We start from the raw sequence: 7,786 nt of genomic DNA, 5'->3' as shown, positions 1-7,786 counted from the left end.
CCCCCCGCAGGCACCTGGGAAATGTAGTCCGCCGCGGCCTCCCCCTCGGGCGCGCCCCTCGTGGCGGCCCTGCGGCCCGTTTTCCGTGGCCGCGGGGGTGGAAGGGCCACGGGCACGGGCACGGCGGCGTGGGGCCCGCGGCCCGGTGTGCCCTGCCTCTACCCCCGGTGGGATGGCGGCTGCCTGCCCTAAGAACCTCGCTTAACAACCCGAGGCGCTCGGGGCTGGGCTCAATTATGGCTGAGGGAGGGAGCGGGGCCGACTGACCAACCTGTCCCAGCTCCTCCACTGACTCAGTAGCTGCAGATGGCAGAAAAATAAGGGCACGCTTTTGACATAAAATTGATATAAAATACCTTCTCTGGGATCTGAAGCAGAAGGCTCTTGAGCCGTTAGGACTTGCATGCAGGAGGCAGAGGGCATGGGCTAATGCCTATGGGAAGCTATAGTATATAGTAGCCATAAACTTAAGAATCAAGGTTGGATTTGTTTCCTTTATGTCAAATCTGTCCCTATGATGTGACGTCTTTTGATGTCTTCCAGAAGTAGTTTATTTAATACAACTGAATAGACGGATATTAATGAGGATGAATGAGGAATAGCCAATATGGCCAAGGATAAATTAGAGGCAATATTTTGCAATACTTGTAAGAGGCAATACTACTGGAAGTGAATATGTTGTGGGTTTGGGTTTTGTTTGTTTTTTGGGGTTTTTTTTATTCTGGCAGATTAGATACAGCAGTCCACAGCTAGCCTTTAAACAAAGGTTTTTGGATGTTGGTGTGGTTGGTGCCAGCTGTGTATTTTCCACTAGATGGCAGAACCCTCCCTGATAAATGTCTGCAGCGGCCTCCTGGCTCCCTGCTGCTCAACAGCACCCGGATCCTAGCGAGGGTTAGGGGTGGGTGGGAATAAACCACCCAGTAGCAATGGCATTTCAACACACGTTGTGAATTTCTATGGAATAGTCAATCCAGACCCATGCTTCTGATCCACAGGAGCTGCATTAAATATCTAGCATCCCTTGTAATGGGTAACCGTTTCTCAGAAGCTTATCTTTGTTTATTGGAAGTTCTCTTTTTTAAAAAAAAAAAAATCACATAGTCTTTGGGAAAAAATCATCCTCTTCATTGACATTTAGCCAAGAGAAACTAAGTAGCAAAACTAAACACGGTGGAGTCAATGTAGTTTTAATATTTTTATTCTTTTTAAAAGAATATATATCACAGTCTTCCTTTATGGGAAAAAATACATTTCTGTGAGATATCTTTTGAAAGACTCCACCATAACCAATAAATATCTGATTTAAATAGGAATTTTTCCTATTTAGTAGGATCAGATCCAAGAGCAGGTAAATAGAGCATTTTTACATTTAGAAGGCAAAAGTAACTAACAAAATTTCAACATATCTTTCTTCATTATGACACAAAGAGCTTGATGTGTTCCATTTAAAATCTGTAGCAAAAATTCCATTAGCTTCTATGGCATCACTGAAGGAACAACACCAGCAAACGACCAGGGAAGAAAGAATGATCACTGATTTTTCTACAGGCTCTATTCTCCACACCATTGTGGAAATGGCACTGACTTAAAAATATGCATGGCAAAAACAGTTTTATATTTGCTCTTATTGCATTTTGATATTTTCATGAAAAATATTTAGCTTACATCGCATAATTAAATGAAGGGAAAATTTTGTTTAGTCCTTTCCACACTTAGATCAATTAACTTTCTAACATCTATTGTTAGCAGTAGAAATTGCATCTTTCCCCTTAAGCCATCTGTTTGGAATAATCGAAAACCATTTCTGCTTTTTCAAATTAATTTTTAATTTTTGAAATCTCAGAGATTTGCAGTAATGTGAAAGAACAGGTATATGGTAACTGAATGGCTCTGTGTTCTCTTCCTCCCTTCAAAGAATAGACTGTGAAATGAAACCAGGGGTTCCTACTCATCCCTACAAGTAAGAATATCCTGTCTTTAGATGTTACCCTACTTGTTGATGACCAGGTCTTTCTCAACACTTACTCTAGATGCAATAGTTTTAGATGATGAGAATTCTGGTGACAGTGCTAACTTTTACAGGTACTAAATTGGATAGATAAAACAGCAAAGTAACACAGCTATTTAAAAAAACCCTAAACATTTCTTCATCTGTTTTTAAACCTAGGTGGTGGTTAACCTCCATATGTCTGACTACCCTCAATTCATGCCAGAGTAGCTCCAACTGACCTCTGAAGCACAATATTTAAATGCCATTTTAGGAAAGCTGATAATTTATCCGTGAAAGACCTTGAATCAGTCTCTCCAGCTCCATCAGGTAATCTGGGAACTCTCCAAAGTCTGCATTTGAGACTGTTCTCCAGAGACGTACTGCAGAAACTGAATGATTCATGATTCTTAGACCTAGAAATAATCATACACATTCCTTAAGCACAGTAACATGAAAAGTCATAAAAGTTGTAATATTATAGTAGAAACACTTTTAGTATTCCTTTCACCAAGCTGATCTTTTTTATTATAAATGCTGCTTCATTCCAAGTCTACAGACTTTCATGTCATTAGTTACACTGAAGTGTAGTCACAAGCCCATAGATGATTTATATCTAAGCACCATGCATGGCAAGGAAAAAATGCAGCCATGTTTTACAATTTAATTATGAAGAAAGGCAGAAAAAGACTATAATATTAATTAAATAAGTCATGTTTTCCACTTTTCTCATTGATCCTCCCAACTCTCTTAGATCTAGGGAGGATTCTTCTGCTTTTCCTCCTGTTTGCTAATTACCACTTCCATTTTCTGTAATGTTTTCTGACTAGAAAGGTCTACATTTCAGAACTTTCAAAATCTAGTATCTCCATTGTTTGGACTTGCCTGCTTTTAGTACCTTGGCTCTGGCTTTTCATTGCTCTTCAGCACATTTCTTCCTTTAAAATCTGATGGTCTTTCCATTTTTTCTTCCAAAACACTGCATGAGAGAGGGCTATCATTGCTGCATTTCAGGTACAGTGTTACACCTCCATGCACTTGCTTGGTTTTGGAGTCTTGGATCATTATCTCTGTCCTTAGCTGATTCCTTCCTCTGCATCTTTATCCTTTTTTTCCTGGGTCTTTCTCTGAGTCTTGTCACAAAAGCCAATAGGCCCAGAATTTAGCAATCAGAATGTCATGTCTGCACATCTAGTTACCATGCTGTGTAGCCCAGGAATAAAATGTAATGCTGCCTTCAGGGCAGTAGCCAGTACTGAGGAGAAGTCAGCCAACACAAATCCAGCAGCCTGCCTGTTTTGCACTGAGGTGATGCTTCCAGATGGCCACCCAGAAGAGGCTCTTTGAGAAAGACAGTGTGCTGGGCCTGACAGGAGACACAAATTATTTCTGGAAACAGAAAAACACTCTGACAAGTGCAGTATCATGGAGCTTGTCTTCGTAAGAGCAATGGACAGAGACGGTCAAGATCACAAATTACTTGTAGAAAGTCATTATAAAATACTAGTGCCTCAGTGAAGGACATGTTGGGATGAATCCCCTACCGTATTGGAGGAATACTGCTTATAGTCATAAAAATATAAACCAGTCTGTGTTTTCTGTCTGGTTTTATTTTTTCCTTTGAACTGAATATTCTTACACCATATGTCAGTTACTGAATTTTAAAAATATTTCCCCAAAGAGAAGAGCTCATAATGGTTCTTTATTCTCTGAAAATTGCAGAAGTCAAGCACACTTTCATATTAACAGAACTGCTAATTTTGCCTATTACGTATAAACCAACTAATAGTTGTATGCTGTTAATATTGTTCTCAGAAACAAAACTAAAGTCAACCAGCAAAGATGCCACTTATAATGAGCTTGGTTTATAATTAATTCTGAAATAGTAACTCTGCATATCAGTTAAGAATAGCTTTTATGGGAGTAAATAAACAGATTCCCTAGTTGCTCTTTACTCCTCTGCAAACATGTATTTCAATTGCCTGAGGTTAACAACTTCCAGCAATGTTTCTAAAATAACATGTAGCATTTAACTGGCTGAGAACATACTGTGCCAGTTCCTGACTTTTGTATCCTAATTTCTTGAGGATAATACTGAAGTTTTTCAAGCTACACATTCATATGAGATAGAGCAAAAACTTTAATTTGACTGTTTTCCTTCCCTAATAGACAGTACATTGAATACATGCAGCTATCATTTGGATTTTTATGTTGATTTAAAATATGCAGTTGCTTCCAGCAAAGAGAGTTCATTATCATAACAGCACAAGGCACAAAGATGAGCTGAAACGAATGGCAACAACCCAAGGTTACCACCTGAGTCCTTGAGGTCTGGAATCTGTGCTTGTAACTCCAGGTAGCTTAAATGTGTATATTTTTACTTTAAAGGTCCTTGCACACAGTGACTCACAGGTTGCAGGTACATTCCCATTTGACAGACCTAACTCTAACAGACACGTAAATAATGTAAGAGGGAACAGTTTTCCAGAAGTGCAGAATTTGGAGAAAGCAGTTGTACTGGAATTTGATCTATATATCAAAGACTTCCTGAAGGTTTGTCTGTGCTTTGAATAACTTGTTATGGATTTTGAGGAGCTCAGCAGCATGTTGACATTTGTACTGCTCTGCTAAGGGCATCCTTCATTGTTGTGAATATTGTAAGCAAAGCAGTTTGTTTTCACTGTCTTCTGCTAAGAATAGCCATGCCTATAGATTGATGTTTTAAGTTATTAGTATTGTCAGCAAACTATAATAATATTGATCAATTGAATGTGATGACCAGCCAGGATAGTCTCTCTATAGACTTTAATTCTTTCCATGGTGAGAACTGTCACCTGATATTCTACAAGCTTACTTATGCACCAGTTTTGACTTCTATTTTTTATAGACTTCAAGAAGCTATCTAGGCATTACATACTTGTAAGCCATGGAATACCTACTTAACACAGATCAAAGTTGAAACATAAAGTGTCTAGTCAGCAGACATAAAAGAACTAGATATCAAAATAGGGGATTTTTATCTACCCATTTTTTGTAACTAGTTTCATTTCATTTTATCTATTTATTAAGTAAAAGGTATCTCCTTAAGAGAGTCATTGTAAAGAATTCTTACCCCCTGTGTGACTAGGAGACCATATTTCTTTAAACTTAAATACATATCAACTTCAGTGACATGCTACTAAATTTAATATTGTAATTGCAATATAAAGGTAGTGTGCATCATTGAGAGGCCATGATAAAAATATTCTCTATTGTAAATTTAAATATGCCACAATATCCTTTACATGAAGCTCATTCTGTTTGCAGTCCTATGCTCAGTTACCAAAAAAACCCACCCCAAAAGCCCTAGCAACTGGATCATGGATCTGTTGGTCTTACATTTTATTAGAATAACAGAGGTATGTTTGGTTAAAAGCCTGCATAGCACAGGAAGAGTATGATTCAGTTGGTGTCACAGAATTCCAGATACAATGCAGTCAATGATATGCACAGACTTACTGCAGCAATTAGTAGAATAAAGATCTGAGCCATTTTGAAGTATTTGTCAGATATCTCCTTATGTGATTATAATAATGGTGTAATAATTACATTATTCTGTACTAATTGAAATAAGCACTTCAGGAGATAGAGGAGAACAAATAAGATAATGCAGGAGTTGTTACACATACAGAAGCTACATTATATAAACAATAGGCAGCAGATGACAATTTAGATAGGTATTTCCAGGGAATTCATGTTACACAGATGAATTTAGGAATATGGAATGGCATATAAATAGCAAAATTGGAGAAGTTTCAACCTGTGGACCTTTAGTCATCTGTGGACTATCTGTAGTGGAGTTCATGAAGGCTTATTTTAAATATATAATTCTTACTGTTGGTAGGTTTCCAGTCAGGATCCAGGAGTCTCAATCTCCACTTGAAAATTGTGAGTATCCACAGATCAGTAAAAATTAATTACCATGGTGCAAGTGGTCACTGTTCAGCCCCGACAATATGACATAGCAGAGCATTGGTTACTAGGCTAGTTCCAAATGGTCAGATTTTCCAGACAAGAGTTTCTTAATGTTTTAAAAATATCAAAGAACACTCAAAGCAGAAGAAATCATGGCAGTTTTTACTTGGTCTTGAATTACTGAAGCATATCCACATTTCATCCCTGTTTTAAAACATTAACTAGGTTAAACATCTCAGAGCCCTTAGAATAACCAATTCACTTCTTACCTTTATTCACTTTCTTGTGTGAAGTATATACACGTTAAACAAAGAATGTAGGAGTCGGAGATTTCAAACACCTGTGTTTAGTTTTGTGTGTATAATGCTTTTGTTCACATACTGAACTTGATGGATCAAATTTCACTTAGGCCAGTCACATTTCCCTCTCTAGTATTGATTGATAAAAATTATCCAGATGAATCAATGCTACAAAACAAGAAACATTTGCAATACATTTATTTTTATGCTATTTTCCCATTTTTTAATGAATTAACAACAATGTACAAAGATAGGAGATTAAGATTTATAAACAGAATTTATTTTCCAAAAATAATTTCTATCAGTAAACAAGTTTGTCTCTGCTTATCAAAGCCTCATTGAGAAACTTAGAAAAAAATCAAACATTTGTGAACAGGTATTGCCATACTAAAATAGCTCTACAGAGGTTCAAGCAAATATTCAAAGGATAACCATGCCAAAATGAAAGTAGAGAAACCATGAGTTTAGCCATATTTAGTTGATCTCCATCATGCCTGCAATGAGGGAGTACATTCATTTACTGTCTCCTGTAAACTATCCCAGCAATCCCGTATCACCAGAGAAAGGGTAAACCCTTATTTTCCAAAGAGTCTTTTTCTGGCAAAATGCATCAGTGCCATGTTGACTCAAGGTTTAGTAACAGTGAGAGGTTTGGGGGACACAAACTGTCCCAGTATATGTGTCCCTTGTGCAGTGGTAGCTGGGTTTATTGGCAATACTGGAATTGAGGTCTCTGCCCACTCCTGTGCTACAGCAACCAAACAGGTTTGTCTCCGCAGACACTCCGTTGTCCAAACTAGTAAGAGCAATGCTCTTGCCGTGACTTCACAGAAAGGACACCATTTGAGAAAGGCAGCAGTGCACAGTAAGAGGCAACTGCCTGTGGCTTCTTACAAAATACGTTTATGACAGCAGACAGCTCCCATGGAATAGTTGTGATGAGCCAAAGGTCTCTGCTGCCTCACCCTGTGCTGCCTGTAGTAGCTAACAACCTTGCTCTGTCTTTTGTGGGGCTGTTATGAAACTGTCTGCAATCAAGCAGAGGTAATCAGCTCAGAGGAACACATTTCTTCTCCCAGTCTTATACAAAGATATATTATCTATTTCAGTTACTCATTGGTGCTATTTGGAAGTGACATATTTAAGTTTTAAACCCTCTGTACTCTGTACTGCATCTGCCTCCCCCTCTCCAGGGGCTTTTGGGACATAGTCGATACCTATAAACTTAAAGATGTGACAGGAAGTTTCATCTCATTAAAGTGCTTCATGAGAGGAGATTTCTGTATTCCCTTTTGTGATTTGTGTTCACCATTTCTGATCTTTAATATCAGTGTTGTCTCACCAATACATTGTATGCCTCCAGGGAGTGTAATCAGGTATGTCACAGGACTTTCTAGGGTATTTTTACTTTATGTTATACACCTTCTTTATTTGCTATAAGAGTATTCTCATCTCTTTATAGATCACTGCAATAGTTCAATGAGTAAAATCGTTCTTCTAGAAGATCAGATTCTAGGGAAATAACTTATATTGCTTTCAGATA

The sequence above is a fragment of the Athene cunicularia genome (genome assembly GCF_003259725.1).
Source record: "Athene cunicularia isolate RWA chromosome 2 unlocalized genomic scaffold, athCun1 chr2_part1, whole genome shotgun sequence".
Taxonomy (NCBI): Eukaryota; Metazoa; Chordata; class Aves; order Strigiformes; family Strigidae; genus Athene; species Athene cunicularia.
The sequence above is the reverse complement of the archived record's forward strand: the minus strand, read 5'-3'. Positions refer to the sequence as shown.